Source organism: Haemaphysalis longicornis, unplaced genomic scaffold (genome assembly GCF_048455015.1).
Source record: "Haemaphysalis longicornis isolate Haplotype H1 unplaced genomic scaffold, Haemaphysalis longicornis Haplotype H1 scaffold_10, whole genome shotgun sequence".
Taxonomy (NCBI): domain Eukaryota; kingdom Metazoa; phylum Arthropoda; class Arachnida; order Ixodida; family Ixodidae; genus Haemaphysalis; species Haemaphysalis longicornis.
Genome location: NW_027526204.1, coordinates 3439351 through 3455414, shown reverse-complemented (window position 1 = coordinate 3455414; position 16064 = coordinate 3439351). Strand labels below are relative to the sequence as shown.

At 50.0% G+C, this 16064-nt stretch overlaps 1 protein-coding gene across 1 annotated transcript in view; it reads left to right on the top strand.

The window, feature by feature from the left end:
- Positions 1–16064, top strand: part of LOC144158132 (major facilitator superfamily domain-containing protein 4A-like) — a 692369-nt gene that overhangs the window by 656396 nt on the left and 19909 nt on the right. The window lies entirely within an intron of this gene.

Sequence of the window (16064 nt, the reverse complement as noted above, 5' to 3'; positions counted from 1 at the left end):
CTGCGCCAATGTAATGATCCGAGGCTGTTCACTTGGGAACCCTCCTTTTATTCTGTTCCTCAACCTTCTCTTCTTCCCCTGCCCCTAGTCCTGCCTTCGTCGTCTTCGGCTCTCCACACTTAGTATAGCAAGCAGCCGGCAATGTGGAAACACGCCGACGTCGCCGTGCTCCCCAAACCTCTAGAAACGCGTAGGAATATCCCAACCTCTGACTTCGTGCCTGGAAAAATTAATCGAACACATGGTGCTCGACACGCTGACCCATCACATGGAAAAAGCAACAACAGGACGGACAGGGCTCCCGGACACCATCCACGGGTATCGCTTAAGCTTGTCTTCTCGGTACATCCAGCTGCGAATCAAAGAAGAGGTCACCCACAACCTAAGCAGTTAGCGAACAAGCGCCATCCTTGCCCTGGGCGTTAAAGGAACTTTTGATAACGTTTCGTACACACCAATATAGGCAGAGAGAAAGTCTGGATTTCTGTCGCACGGCAACCATGGGATTAATAACACAACGGAGCGGGAAGTTCGACGTCGTCGCAAAAGGCGCTCCACAAGGCTCTGTCAGTTCATTATTCCATTTGGAAATAATGACCTTGCCTGAACAGTTACGTTTCGGACCACCAAAGGGCCGACGGGTAGACGGGACACCGGGCAGGGATCGGCCGACTGCACGGAAACCTATTTAAAAAATACGGGGTTTTTCTATCGCCACTGAAGTCCGAACTACCGGTACTTCAGAAGAGGATGTAAACCCCACCCAGAGAGAGAGAGAGAGAGAGAGAGAGAGAATAGTCTTTAATGAGACTGGTGAGGTTAGCCTGGCCAAGACGCCTAGCTTCCTAACCTCGACGACGATGGGGTGACGTTCTACGGCGCTGCCGTCCCAAAAAATCGAGACTCGTTGTATTGGGTCTGACTACAAAACGACAGAGCCGGCACACTCCAAAAACTGCAAAACACTGTCAATCAGGTAACGCACCTAATCCGAGGTTAACAAGCAAAAACGTGTGCTAAAAAAACAGCGCATAATTAGAATTAGAATACAGGCGCTCATAATTAGCAGAGTCAGGACACCCGATACAGTCAAATCCGGTTATAGCGAACTGCAATATGCGCCACGATTAGTTCGATATATCCAATAGTTCGAAATAGCCGAAACCGCCACTAACGAGCTTTTTGTTACCAGTTCGCAATACCGGAGACCCCGCACCCTCACCCCCTCCTCATGCCATTCCCGCATGCAGAAACGAACATAATAAAGTACGTCATTACCATACACAAACTATGAATTTTTTGCATGCAATAAAGCTACTTTCCGCTGTATTTACCTAATTTCCCAAAAAGCGGTGATTCTTGTTTTCGCTTTCGTTTTTGCGGCGTCAACTAGCACAGCATTCTCTACAGACTACATGAGACATCATTTGCATCAGTTGCAGTCCGTATCCTTCAATATCTAAACAATACTGGTGGAGCACATTGATTGTCGAAAGCGCTTCATGATGATGATGATGGTTTAAGTTTAATGGCGCAAGGCCGACATGGGCAAAGAGCGCCAAATACAAACTTATTTGATAAGGAGGGAAATCGGATAAAGTCAGTGAAATACTATGAGCACGTCTGGTGTAAAGGGCCAGGGTGAAGAACGTGAGTGGTTAAAAGATAAATACGGTGGCTGGTGTATAGGACCAGGGGTAAAACTATGGGTGATAAGAGATGAGTTGTAAGAAATGAACTTCCGATAGGAACCTTAAGGTTCGCTGAACAGAGAACATGGCTTCATCTCCTAAGAAGTATGACGGGTGTGGTGGAATATGTCGTGTGTGTAGTTGTGGGAAGTGTTTTCGTCGTGTAATGTCGAGTGCCTTACATTGTATGAGGATGTGGATCACGGATAGGGCCTCTCCGCACCTGCTGCACAGAGGTCTTGGAGACCCCGTGAGAAAGTGCGAGTGCGTTGCATGAGTGTGCCCTATCCGTAATCTAGCCAAGGCGACTTCAGTGTATCTATTACGTGTGTCGGTGGTGTATGGTCCCAAGTGTGGTTTTATTACGTGTAACTTGTTGTCTGTTTGTTCACTCCAGTGTGTTTGCCATGTTTTGCGAAGTTGTTGTCTGATGTGTGGTTTCACGTCGGTCTAGGGTAATGTGGTTATGTCTGCTGTATTCGAGAGTGTAGCAGCAGCAGCCATTCGGTCCGCTGCTTCGTTCCCGGCTATACCACTGTGGCCAGGGACCCAGCAAAGAACCAGTTCAAATTTGCGTACATACACCGACATAATACCCTTGACTATTAGATTTACAACGTGATTTTTTGAATACTTTGTTGACGACAACGCCCGCACGACACTGAGGGAGTCTGTATATATAATGGATTGTGGGATGTGACTTTGAAGGATATGATTAACAACAAGAAGTACACCATAAGCCTCTGCCGTAAAGATACTGGTATTACTGTTAAGAGTTCTAGTGACATTAAGGCCGGGCCCATGCGCCGCGCAGGACACAGAGGTGGCATTTTTAGAGGCGTCCGTATAAAATTCAGAAAATTGGTACTTCTGCTGCAAATACAAGAAGTGCTGCAGAATTGCACATGTGGGAGCTCGGTTTTTATCTACATGTGTGAAGGATGTGTCGCATGATACCGGGTGGAGATGCCATGGTGCTATAAAATCTGTTTGAGAACTTTGTATGGTGTCTAAAAAGGAGACAGAAAGCTCTGACGCTTCCTCTATAACTCTGTAAGAGAAGGGCGCAGAGAACGATGGTCGGTTTAGGAGTAGTGCAGTCTGAGGCGTATCATAAAAAGCCGATTTAAAAGGATGGTGTGGCATAGATGAAATTTTAAAAGAAAAAAGAAGATCTGTGTATGCTCGCTGACGTTGTAGGTTCCACTTATTACACTCCACATAGAGGCTTTCAACCGGACTAGTCCGGAAGGCGCCACATGCCAACCGGAGCCCCAGATGAAGCACTGGGTCCAGCATTTTGAGGGATGTCTTACTTGCTGACCCATAAACAACACTTCCATAGTCTAATCGTGAACCTATCAGGCTGGTAAAAACACGTAAAAGAAGTTGTTTGTCAGCCCCATATGAAGAGTGGGAGAGAACCTTGAGTATATTCATGGCCTTTAAGCATTTATGTTTAAGTTGTTTTATGTGTGGAATGAACGAGAGCTTTTCGTCAAGGACTACACCTAAAAACTTGTGTTCATTTCTGACTGGAATTGAGACACCATTGAGTTTGATGTCTGGATCCGGCCGAATGCCACGCCTTTTCGAAAACAAAACACAAGTACACTTCACTGGATTAAATTTAAAACCGTTGCTATCTGCCCAGCCAGCTAGCTTGTTAAAACCAAGCTGGACTTGGCGCTCGCAGATAGACAGGTTACAAGACTTAAAGGATAATTGCACGTCGTCTACATAGATTGAGCAGGAAATGGGTGGTGGCAGAGCCTTCCGAAGAGAGTTCATTTTTACAATAAACAACGTACAACTCAAAACTCCACCTTGCGGAACACCGTTTTAATGCACATGAACTCTAGAGAGTGCAGTTCCAACTCGCACGCGAAACGTTCTTTCAGAGAGGTAACTGGCAAGCGTGTTCCACATGTTACCCGACATACCAAAGGACTTCAAATCGCTGAGGATGCCGTACCGCCAAGCAGTGTCGTACGCCTTTTCAAGATCAAAGAATACTGTCATACAGTACTGCTTATGGAGGTAAGCATCTTTAATATATGACTCTAACGCAACGAGTTGATCGTTCGTAGATCGCCCCGCCCTAAAGCCTGCCTGACAGCTCTCGAGAAGACCGTTGTACTCTAAGAAGTACACGAGTCTCCTGTTTATCATCTTCTCGAAGAGCTTACACAGGCAGCTTGTCAGGGCAATGGGGCGATAACTGGCGGGAGAGGAAGGGTCCTTCCCTTCCTTTAGGAAAGCCACTACTATGGCCTCCCTCCAAGAGCGTGGGAAGTGCCCCGAAAGAAATATTTTATTGTAGAGGTGAAGAAGTGTTTCAAGTGTGTCTCCATGTAAGTGTTGTATCATTGTGTATGAAATCCTGTCTGCACCTGGAGCTGAAGGTTTACAAGTACCGAGTGCGACCTTCAGCTCATGAAGTGAAAAGGGGGTGTTATAGGATGAGTTCGACTTATTAGTGTCTCGCAAGGACTTCTTCTCACATGATGCTTTGTGTTTAATGAAAGTGTTGGTGTAGTGTGCTGAACTGGACACGTGTTCGAAGTGTTGTGCAAGTGTGTTAGCCTGGTCTTCCAGTGTGTCCCCTGTTGTACTAACCAGGGGCAGGCTGTGTGTCTGTTGTCCTTTTAGTTTTCGTATTCGTGTCCAGACTTTGTGTGTGTCAGTGTATGAGTTGATGGAAGTGAGGAAGGTGCGCCAACTCTCCCTTTTCGCCTCACGACGCACTCGCTTCCCAAAAGCCTTTGCCCGTTTAAAAGAATTGAGGTTATGTGACGTGGGGTACCGGCGAAGGACACCCCACGCCTTGTTCTGGGCCTCTCGCGCCCGCCTACAGTCCTCATTCCACCACGGCCTCCTCTGGTTGCGCGGGGCACCAGAGGCGTGGGGAATAGACTTTTCGGCGGCGTCGAGGATGTGCGCCGTGAGGAGTTGGGTAGCTTCTTCGACGTGTAGGTGTCCTATGGATGTGTGGTGTAGTTTGGATGTCTCTGTAAATGTATTCCAGTTAGCTCGTGCTTCATTGAACCTATTATGGAAAGATGGACTGCATGGGCCTTTACCTATGTATGTGAGTGAGGTGGGGAAGTGGTCACTACCGTATAGGTCAGTGCCCACAGCCCACTCGAGGAGAGGAGAGAGAACTGCGGAGCCAATCGCCAAGTCAAGACATGAGTATGTGTTGTGTCCTATGCTATGGTATGTAGGCTGTTTATTGTTGAAAAGGCATGCTCCTGAAGATGTAAGGAATTTCTCTACAAGGCGACCTCGGGCATCCGTGCGAGAAGAGCCCCAAAGAGTGTTGTGAGCATTAAGGTCGCCTGTAAGGATGTATGGTTCGGGCAGCTGGTCAACCAGCGCCTCGAAGTCAGAGCTTAAAAGTGAAACATCAGGAGGAATGTATATGGAGCATACCGTTATCAACCTATTAAATATTATCAAGCGTATTGCTACAGCCTCAAGGATAGTGTTCAGAGTGACAGGGTGGCAGGCTAAGGATTTCCGGGCAATTATGGCCACACCGCCAGAAGAGTGTGTGCAGCCATCCCTGTCCTTTCTGAAGACCATGTAACTATTCAAGAAATTTGTGTGCTTGGAATTCAAATGTGTTTCCTGAACACACATTACACTTGGCTGATTAGCATGCAGTAGTTCGTATACATCGTCAAGATTTTTAAGAAGGCCTCTACAGTTCCATTGAATTATGTTTTCTCTTCCCATTATTTAGTGTGAGAGCTACTGGAGTGTATGTGTTTGTTTATGTGTCGTCTTTCGGGGCTGTGACTCTCGCCTTTTTTGGCTTGTCGGGAGGCTTTGGCGTCGGGACGCGTTCCTTGCGCTGCGTTGCAAGCAGGAACGGCCCGACATCCATGTCGTCGTCGGATGTCCGAGGGGTGCCCGACGGACCGGGCCCCCCGGACTTGGCCCCCCCTCGGGAGCCCTTCGTTTGAGCCGCCACCGCCGAGGGCGTCCGGGGCGCCAGAGGTGGCACGGGCGGTGCGGTGGCGGTGGGAACCGGTGCGGGGCCCGTGGTGTCCATCACCTCGGTACCCTCCAACGCACTGGAGGATGGGGAGACAGAGGCGGGAGCAGCACCGGTCCCGACGGAAGAGGTTGCCACCACAACCGCTGCTGCCTCAGCAAGCGGCGTGATGGCGGGTTGGGCTGCCAGAGGCAACCCAGGGGGGGGGCGGAGGAGGGACCAGGTCAGACTCGCTGAACTGGGTCCCTGTGGAAACGAGACGCCGCTCCGCCCCCCGGCGAGCTGCGTCGGCGTACCTCCCCAGGGGGAAAGAGGCGAACCTCTTTCGCGCCTCTGGGAAGGTGATGTTCTCAGTTACCTTTATGTTGATTATCTTTTTTTCCAGTTTGAATTTTTCACTTTTACGGGAGTACGCTGCATGCGGACCGCCGCAGTTCACACAACAGAGGGTGTCGGATGGACAGTTGTCAGTCGGATGATCGTGCGCCGCGCATTTCGCACACGTCGTTCGGCCACGGCAAGAGTTTGTCCCGTGCCCGAACCGCTGGCACTTAAAACAGCGCCGCGGGTTCAGGATGTAGGGACGGATGGAGCAACGGATAAAACCTGCATTTATGTATTGTGGAAGAACTGCGCGGTCGAAAGTCAAGATAATGTGTTTGGTGGGAATCTCCTTGTCGTCTCTGCGGATAGTGATGCGTCTCACGGCAGTGACGCCCTGATCCTTCAAGCCGGCAAGGAGATCCGCATCCGTTTCGTTCAAGAGATTCGTCTCGGATATCACACCTTGAGAGCTGTTGAGGCTCCAATGGGGTGTGACCCTGATGTCGAGATCAGCCAGTCTAGTCTGAGCTAGAAGCTTCGTGGACTGCTGCTTGTCATTTACCTCGATTAGTAGTTCACCAGACCTTTGTTTTTTGCACTTATATGATTTTCCTATTATGGCTTCAAGATACTTGGCAATCAAGAAGACTGACTGAGATGCAAGAGGGTGGGTTGGATTGATGGATTCCATGACAAGAAATCGAGAAAAATTATCTGGTTCAGGAAATGTCAAAGATGGCAATGAAGGAAAAGATACTTCGGTGCGGCCCCTTTTCAGGGACCGATCACGTTTGGGGGGGGGGGGTTTAGAGAATGCCATACATCATAGTATAGAAGCAGGGGACGGGGGTACTTTCTTCTCAAACCTTACCCTGATAGCCTGAGAGGTCCCGAAGCTCCCTGCCTGGTGAACAGACAGGGAGCCCATCCGCCGGAGCTTGACCTGGGCTCCGACGGCCACCGTTTGAGGCTTCTACCCTTCACCTTTAAACACATCACCACGGTAGGTTACAGTTTATGTTGGGGGCTCGGGGTCCGCGGTGTCGCCAACACCGTCACCATGAATACTCAAGGTGCCCCGTGCGGGGGAAAGCGCTTCATTAAGCATGAAACGGCTTCCACTCGCGACCTCCTACGCCTCTTGGGTGCTTCAAGAAGCACCAGCAGCCATGACATCGACGACGTTGTCGGCGTCCGAGAGGCGCACAGTGACGGCAACGTCGTCGTTGACACTCAGGCAATTCTCGAAGGGCACTCCTTTCAGCACAATATCGGGAACGTTGGTGGGCTCTTCCTACACTTCGCCGATGCTTCCATCTTGGCCAGGACGCTGACTGGGAGGGTTTAATCGTGAGTCAGGCGCGTCGGAAACAGTTACGGAGAGTGCCGGGAGTCACTTCGCTCCATGCGAGGCTCAACATCTCCATCGTAGCCAATCAACGTCTCGATCGCCGCTCCGACACCATGCATTTTGCCGACAATTCTAGGTGCGCCGAGTTCGATATATCAGTTGTGAACTTCGTTATAAGGAATATGTTTCGCGTGTATTTTTGTAACTGATCTTTTTTTGTTCGATGTATAGCAAAATTCGCTCTATCCGGGTTCGTGACTGTACCTTGGTGTCGGGCTGGACTGTTCTGAGCACGTTCGAGAAGAGAGTGAATAACGCGGGACGCTCAAGGGCAATCTTCAAAGAAGATTAACGCAGCACCGGAACGGCGTTAACAAGGGCCATGCAAGAACAAGCTCACTGGCGGAGCACTGTGAGAAAACGGGACACGTGGTCGACTGGGACGAGGCAAAAGTTCTGACAACAGAGCGCAATCTGTATTCCCGATTGCTGCTCGAATCCCTCATCATTCAGACGACGGCCGACACTATCAACAGAACAGACGGCAATCTGCACCGTATCTATGCCACCTCATTGCGACGCCTCATGCCCAATATATAGCTTCATTTTCAACGCACATGCTCATTGTGACCGAAACGTCAAACCGCTTTTTCGACTTGGTCAGTGACCTACGTGTCATCGTCACAACCACGCTTTTACCTGACCAGATGGCATTCCGTCAAACTCGGGACTAAGCCCAAGCCGTAGGCATATCACTCGGGAAGAAACCCCGCTGCCTCTGGTGGTCCCCCTGATGACGGCAGCTTTCGATGGGAGCTGTCCGCACCTGCGACCGATACGGCAAATAGGGGGCTATCGGGATGCATATCGGGATGCTCACGATATCGGGATGCATACGCAGAGGAGCGGCGACCTTTGGTCCGGTGGAGACTTCACGTCTTCTCCCCAACGCCCGAGACGAAACGCGAGAGAAACAACGGCCGGGGTTGACCGATGGAGGAGCTCTCGCCCGTCGTTGGCCGCTCCCTGGGGCACGGCTACGTCCGGCCTGCCGAACGCGCCTCTCCGCCGGTGACGGCGTTAGTTTTCCTATCCGCCGCAGCGTCAGTCGTGGCGCTAATGATCGGTGAAAGAAGAGCGGCGGCTGCCGGCCGCGGTCACGGTTTCAATGCGGTGTAAGTTGTTCATGACTGCACCGACGGCCAAAGTCAGCATCTTTATAATTTATAATAACATGCGGTGACACGTGAGGCTGAAACTTACAATATACGCGTCACGGACTAACTAGTATTTCCGAAGTAGGCACAGCGCTGCAGTTGTTTTCCTTTTAACGCGCCGCATGCGATGTTAGCAGGTGGCGCATTGCTAACGTCGAGCGCAATAGGCGGATTTCTTTCTAAAGACTTTCCCAAGGCTTTCAGGAATAATTTTTGGCGTGGCAAGCACGTCTGAGCAACCGCATTTTTGTTTATTCCGTAACAGCTTATAACTTGTGCGTACGTATAAGTCACAGAAACGTTTCATGCTGTGTCGTGCACGCCCATTTCTCAATGCGCATTTGACAAATGTGGCTGGACGCGTGGTGGCGTTGCTCTGTGCTAAACGCCGGTTTACATCGCTCCTGCGAAAGATGCCTCTCTCCGAGTCCAAATCGTCGTCAGACGTCTGAAAGGAATCCCACGAGTGGATTTTTCGCCCCCGGAAGCCCCTGGGCCAGTCTTACGGTGCAGTGAGAACACCAAAAGGGTCATGGTTTGGGCCTGTTGGTGCTGCATAATGGGAACTGAAAGCGCAAATTAGACACGGAAAAAAAAAGGGGACAACAGGACGAGCGCTAACAACCAACAAAATGTATTTGGAAAAAACCACAATATATACATGCCACGCTTTCCACTTGCATACCACTACACATGCGCAGAGACACTTATAATCGCCTGAGATAACAGTTTTTTTTTTTTGAGAAAGGGATACAGATGGTGGGCTCACGCATTGAGACTGCAACCTATCTATTTTTTCAGATTCTACAATTTCTCTGGTTAATCTATCTTTATTCTTGCCGATTATGATGCATTTGTCGAAGAGTGGTTCTCAGCGCGGTTTGTGGTGACACGTGGAACAGTGATGCGCTAACCATCCGCCACTCCCGTTTTTGACATTGCCAGAGTGCTCGCGAAGCCGGTCATTAACACAGCGAGCAGTCAGGACGAGCGACCAGCGCTCGTCCTGTTGTCCCCTTTCTTTGTCCGTGTCTAATTTGCGCTTTCTTCAGTTCCCATTAAGCAGTTTGCATACTTAACCGCCGGTGTGCTCAGCGCCCACCACGCTAGGCTGCGCGGCTAGGCCTAATAGAACAATACCCCCCCCCCCCTTACCCCTCGCCGCTGCGTGAGCCAACGGCAGCCACGTTGGCAACCAACGCACCTGTACGCATGGCGCCCGCTTCGAACTCGGATGAAGCGACTCCGAAGGACATCGACCCCTCCGAAGTGACCGAAGAACGAGGCTGGATGGTCTGCTACCGCAACCGCAGTCAGAAAAGGCTACGCGCCGAGAAGCCCTCGCTGGGAACGGTGAGCCCCTGCCCGATTAAGCAAGGGACTGCTAAGCATGCACTACATCTACCCCCACTTCCACGGGAGCACGTGAAAGTCGTTTTCCGTCCGCAAGGAGGACGGATGTCTCCAAAATAAGCGCCGCCATCCTACGCTCGGCAACCCTCATTGCTACTCGGCTCACCAAACTACAAGCCTTGGAAGACATCCTCCGTCCCAACGCGGCTAGAAATGTGTTGAGCACCTCAATGATGAGCACCCCAAGCATAGAGAGGGCGAAAACATACAGCATGGTGCGCCAACTCAACAATGCTAATCGCACCTACAGCACCCTCCCTTAAGTGGCCTCCCCGGAAGACACCTGTAAAGGAGTGATACACGGGATTCCGCCCGAGGACACACCGCAAGACATCATTGATAACGTCGTGAATTCTGCTAACCCACAGGCAATACGCGCCAGACGTATGGGAACGACAAACACCGCTCTCATCGCATTTGACGGACCTAAAGTCCCCCTCCTTATATACTACGGCGGAGCGGAATTTCGCTGCTACATACACAAGCAAAAATCGGAAGCATGCCTTGCCTGCGGAGCAGTGGGGCATAGGGCTGACGTGTGCCCGAATCCGACACCCAGCCGCTGCCAGGGATGTGGGCAGCATACCTCAGAAGACAACCCACATTCGTGCACGCCTAAATACCCCCTCTGCAAAGGAGACCACCCTTTTGGAGACAAAAGCTGCACGCGACGCTTCAAGCCACCGTCTTTTTCAAGCAAGCCATCCAATATCCAGATACCAAGGCAAGACGGTGCCCAGCATCCATCAGCGCCCCGTGGGAAGACAACGCCGCCAGGCTTCCGCAAGCAGAGGGCCGCTGCTGATCCACCTGCTAGCACGGAGGAGAAACCTGGCGCTACCCGTGCATAGGGCCCTGCGTACGGACCCAAGCAGCCCTCCCGGAAGATCAACAATTCAACATCCGCAATGGTGAGCTGGGCTGAGATGGTAGCTCCCCGAACATCACCACCATCGTCATATAGCGAGGTAACTGAACTTAAACAACTCCTATTTAACACCCTGGAAGAAAACGAAAAGCTTAGCGCCAAGGTAGCTGAACTACAAAAACAGATAGCCACACTCACCAACGCAAACGTGGCTGATATCAATGGCCCCATAGATAGCGATTACAACTGCCCCATGGAAAGCGAAGTCATCCTTGCATCACATTCCCTCCGTAGTCCCCCCAAAGAGGAATCGGGCTGTAGCTCCATCTACGTCACAAAAGTGGAATTCATGGCAGGCATTGAGAAAATTTCTAAGGAGGTTAAGGAGGCCATCAGCCCTAGCTACAAACCATTTCAAGCGCAGGCTGATCTTATCCTTTCGAAATTATCAGCCTTGGAAGCACGACTGGCAGAAATAGAATCTCGACCGTCTCTTAAGAAAGCATCCAAACCATACAATCGCCCCTCATTATTAGACGAAAAAGACCATGGCGCTGAATAACATCATCATTTGGCAGTGTAACTGCAGAGGATACCGCCGAAAGAGGGGCATCCTTCAGCAGGCCTTATAAAACAATCTTGTGGGTTCGATCCCTGACGTAATTTGCCTACAAGAAGTTGGCGCAGTAGCCAAATTAGCCAGCTACAAAACTTTCATGCCTAAGTCCCGAAATCCACCTGCAACAACCATACTTACTCGCCGTAATGTGATAGCGCAAGAACAGGGCATAGACAGCGAGGTGGATCACACATTATCGAAATTGTCACAAACGTAAATCAGCGGACCAGCCTATTTGTTCTAAATATTTGCAGCAGTCCGAGGGAAAAGGACTCTGACTCTTTTCTTTCCCTAATCCATGGAGCTCTGTGTACAGCGGGTAAGCAACCCGCAGTCATCCTGGGCGATTTTAATCCGCAGCATTCCGCTTGGGGCTACCCATGAGCCACACCTAAAGGGCGCCGGCTGTGGGAAGCTGCACAAAATGAACACCTAACATTACATACCGACCCCCTGTTTCCCACACGTCAGGGAAACAGCGTCTTTGCAGATACGACACCTGACCTAACATTCACCAAAAACATAACAGGAGAGGTTAAATGGGCTAACACTGGGCAGGACTTCAGCAGTGATGATAGGCTCATCCAACTCGAGGTACCTGCATACCTAAAATCTCCCCAAAAAAGAAAACACGTTCATCGACTGGGACCTCTTTCGTAAAACAACACAAGACACTACACCTACACTCGACACTCTCTCAGAATGGGAGAAGGAGTTACGCAGCAGGGTCGCAAAAGCCACTAAAATCGTACAATCAGACCCCAGCCTAGACTCGCGTCTGTCCAACCTAATTCAGGCTAGAGACAGCCTCAAAAAACAGACTGATCCGCCACAAACACAGCCGTGGACTACGCAGAAAAATAGCTTACATTAATCGGGAGATTGAGAATCACGCATCCAGATTGGTATCTGAAAACTGGTAGTCATTATGTGATTCCCTAAATCACACTTTTAGTACCAAAAGGACTTGGAATATCTTACGCCACCTTCTTGATCCGACGTCGACCAAGTTGTCCCACAACCAAACGGTGTCCCTTTTGATACACAACTATCCGGGGACGCGACATGCACTCACCACATATTTACACAAGTACATACCACAAGGCCTCCAACAGAACACCCGTCATACACCGGAGAGGCCAACGCCGCCTTAGATGTACCTTTTACAGAAGCCGAGGTGAAGGCTGCCATTTGTAAGCTAAATATTAAGTCGGCCCCTGGCCCTGACCACATTACCAATAAGATTCTTCGGCAGTTGGATGACTCATCCATCACTGGAATCACGGAACTTTTTAATGAATGTTGGACCCAGGGTAAAATTCCGGAAAAATGGCGAACGGCCAAGACCATACTCATCCCAAAGCCTGGGAAACCGCCACGCATCGATCATCTGAGACCCATATTCCTAACATCGGGCGTAGGGAAACTACTACAGCATGTTGTTTTGACCCGACTCACGGAACGCGCCGAGTAGACTCAGCTGTTCCCTCACACCATGCTAGGATTTCGCCCTCGTCTATTCTTATGTTGCAACTACAACATCACATTTCGGATTCGGCATACGCGCCAAAACACACAACTAAGGTTATCCTCGGCTTAGATATCTCCAAAGCCTTCGACACGGTGTGACACTCGGCCATACTACAGATGGTGAACAAGAATGGCTTTGGAGAGCGCACGTACAACTACATTAAATCGTTCCTCTCATCTCGTATACTCACCCTTCATTTCGGAAACATCCAATCGGACCCCATTAAACTGGGTAGCCTAGGAACGCCCTGAAGATCGGTACTGTCACCTTTCTTGTTTGACCTCGGCATGAGGGACCTTCCGGCCCTTCTCTCGGACATACCCTACCTACATCATTCCATCTATGCAGACGACATCACCCTGTGGATGGCTCGAGGCTCCGACGGCCAAATCCAGGAAGCCCTGCAACGGGCAACCCAAACCATTGAGGAGTACGCAGCCGTGCGCGGCTTATCGTGCCCCCCCCCCCCCTTCCCCCCCAAAAAAAATCGGAGCTTTTCATCTACAAGCCAAATCATAAAGGCCCACCCATATTAACCGTAACCACATCATCCGGAGCCAACATTCCAATAGTTCACTCCATAAAGGTTTTGAGACTCCGCCTAAATGCTAATGGCCGGCATACAGATGCACTCAGAGAGATCGAGAAGGGGGTATATCAAACCACCCGACTCATCTCCAGGGTTTCGACGAGGCCCAAGGGCATCAAGGAGTCCAACCTCATAAATATAGTGCAGGCCTTCGTCATCTCGCGCGTTACATACGCATTGCCGTTTCTCACCCTGCGGAAGACGGAGCAGGAGAAAGTTGATAGCCTCATCCGTACGGCACTCAAGCGAGCGCTCGGCCTCTCCCAACACACATCAACTGCAAACCTACTGCACCTCGGGATACACAATACCCTATCAGAACTCATAGAGGCACAGCGAACCGCACAGCTAGAGAGGCTCTCTCGCAGCTCTGCCGGTCGGTGCATCCTGAGATCTTTGGGCCTGGTACCACAAACTCCACACTACACAAGACTTGTTGCCATTCCGTCTCCTCTGAAGAATGTCATCAGAGTGTCCCCAACGCCTGGGCGAATGCACCCCTGGACGAAGGAACGCCGTGAGGCAAGAGTAAAGGCCCTTGCCAAGCGACACCCACCGGGGTCTCCTGTGGTATACACCGATGCCGCCCCATATCAAGACAGGAACGCATCGGTAGCGGTGGTCGACTCCAAGGGGAGCCCCATCGCAACAGCATCTGTAAGCTGCACTTCCTGCAAAGAGGCAGAGGAAATGGCAATCGGTCTAGCCATAGCCCACAGCCGGTCTCCGCATCTTAACATCATAACCGATTCTAAATCGGCCCTAATAAATTTTTTAAACGGCAGGGTATCATCTAGAACCTTGGCAACCCTCTCGCAAGGGCCCACACCTAATAGCCGGACCTTCCACATCATCTGGTCACCGGCACATTCTGGCCTGATGGGAAATGAGAGAGCCAATGAGACTGCTCGAGATATGGTTCAATGAGAGCTCGCTTTTGGGCTAGTTGGTACATTATTTCTTGCAAAAACACTGCGCTAAATTGAAATTACGAAGACGAAGGACGGCGGCACACACGATGCACACTTACGAAAGCGCAATTGTGCTTTCGTAAGTGTGCATCTTGTGTTCCGCCGTCCTTCGTCTTCGTAATTTCAATTTAGCGCAGTGTTTTTGCAAGAGATATGGTTCGCCGAGAGCCTCATAGGACCCCTGACAATATCCCGGTACCTTTCGGCTAAAGGACCGCCTCCATACTTTCGGCGATAAACTTTACCATTTCCGCCAGGATTGCGCGATTTTTCCACCACCGCATCCATCGCTCAGTCGAAGGCATGCAGTCCTTCTCAGGCTGCTCCAAACATTATCATTCCCCACTCCACATCTCATGTCCATCATATATCCTGGCGAATATAAGGACGCTTGCCCCTTCTGTTCTGTGGAACGCGCATCACTTCACCACATCATTTGGTCATGTCCATTGATACCCGCATCACGTAGAAATCATCCCATCCTTTATAACATATCATCCTTAACAGAGTGGGAGGCTGCCATCTCTAGCCCAGCTCCCCACGTGCAAAAAGCCCTCGCCCAGTTGGCTGAAGACACCGAGCTCCCAAAACAACGGGAGCCCCGCTGTCTATATGACTGAGCGAACAGCTCAGTGGTGCAATTACCACAACTTTTGGGCAAAATAAAGTTACTACTACTACTACTACTTGACAAATGTGACTGGATATTTTCACACGTTGCTTTAACTGCGTTTTCAAAGAAAATTTGAATATTCACAATACCTTTTAGGGTCCATTGGTTCATTTGCTTTGTAAATATTCTTAGACTGTGCGTTAGCTTACAGGATACACAAAATTATGGAGGACACACGAATGAAGTTGACTGAGCGAACGCAACTATGAACTGATTTATTGCAACAAGAACACTATTTACATGGGAACCAAAACACGGAAATGAGTACCGGATGCAGTTGGAATGCTGTAATACTGCTGGAGTCGTTCTTTGATTTACACTAGTTGCACAACGTAATATACAGTTGGAAGGCAAATGAAACTGTATTAAATCACGGCGACATAAAGAGGTAAATTTAATACAACATTTAAAAGGGGATTTATTGGGTTTGTCAGAAAATATGTAAGTCCTCTTCACCTATGGTTCACCGGCTTTACAAGCGGAAAGCCTTTGGCGAGAAATGTTTTCGCGAAAGCTTCAGTAGATTCTCCAAAGATCTATTAACACCGCCAAGTCAGTTGGCAAGAAGCGGCCTATAGCTTTTTCAAGAAAATTTCGCACATCTCATGACAGTGGTACGGGTCCCTGTTGCTGGCGCACCACATCAGCGGACAGTCTGCGAGGTGTCGGAATACGGTGTTTGAAAGGAGCTTACACATTTGTCCGCTGTGTCGAACTGCCGTACAGCGCGATCCTCCTCGAACTTCTTCACTTGTTCGCGGAATTCGTCGCAGCGTTTTTGCAGTTTTTGTGATTTTTCCTTTAGTCTGCTTTC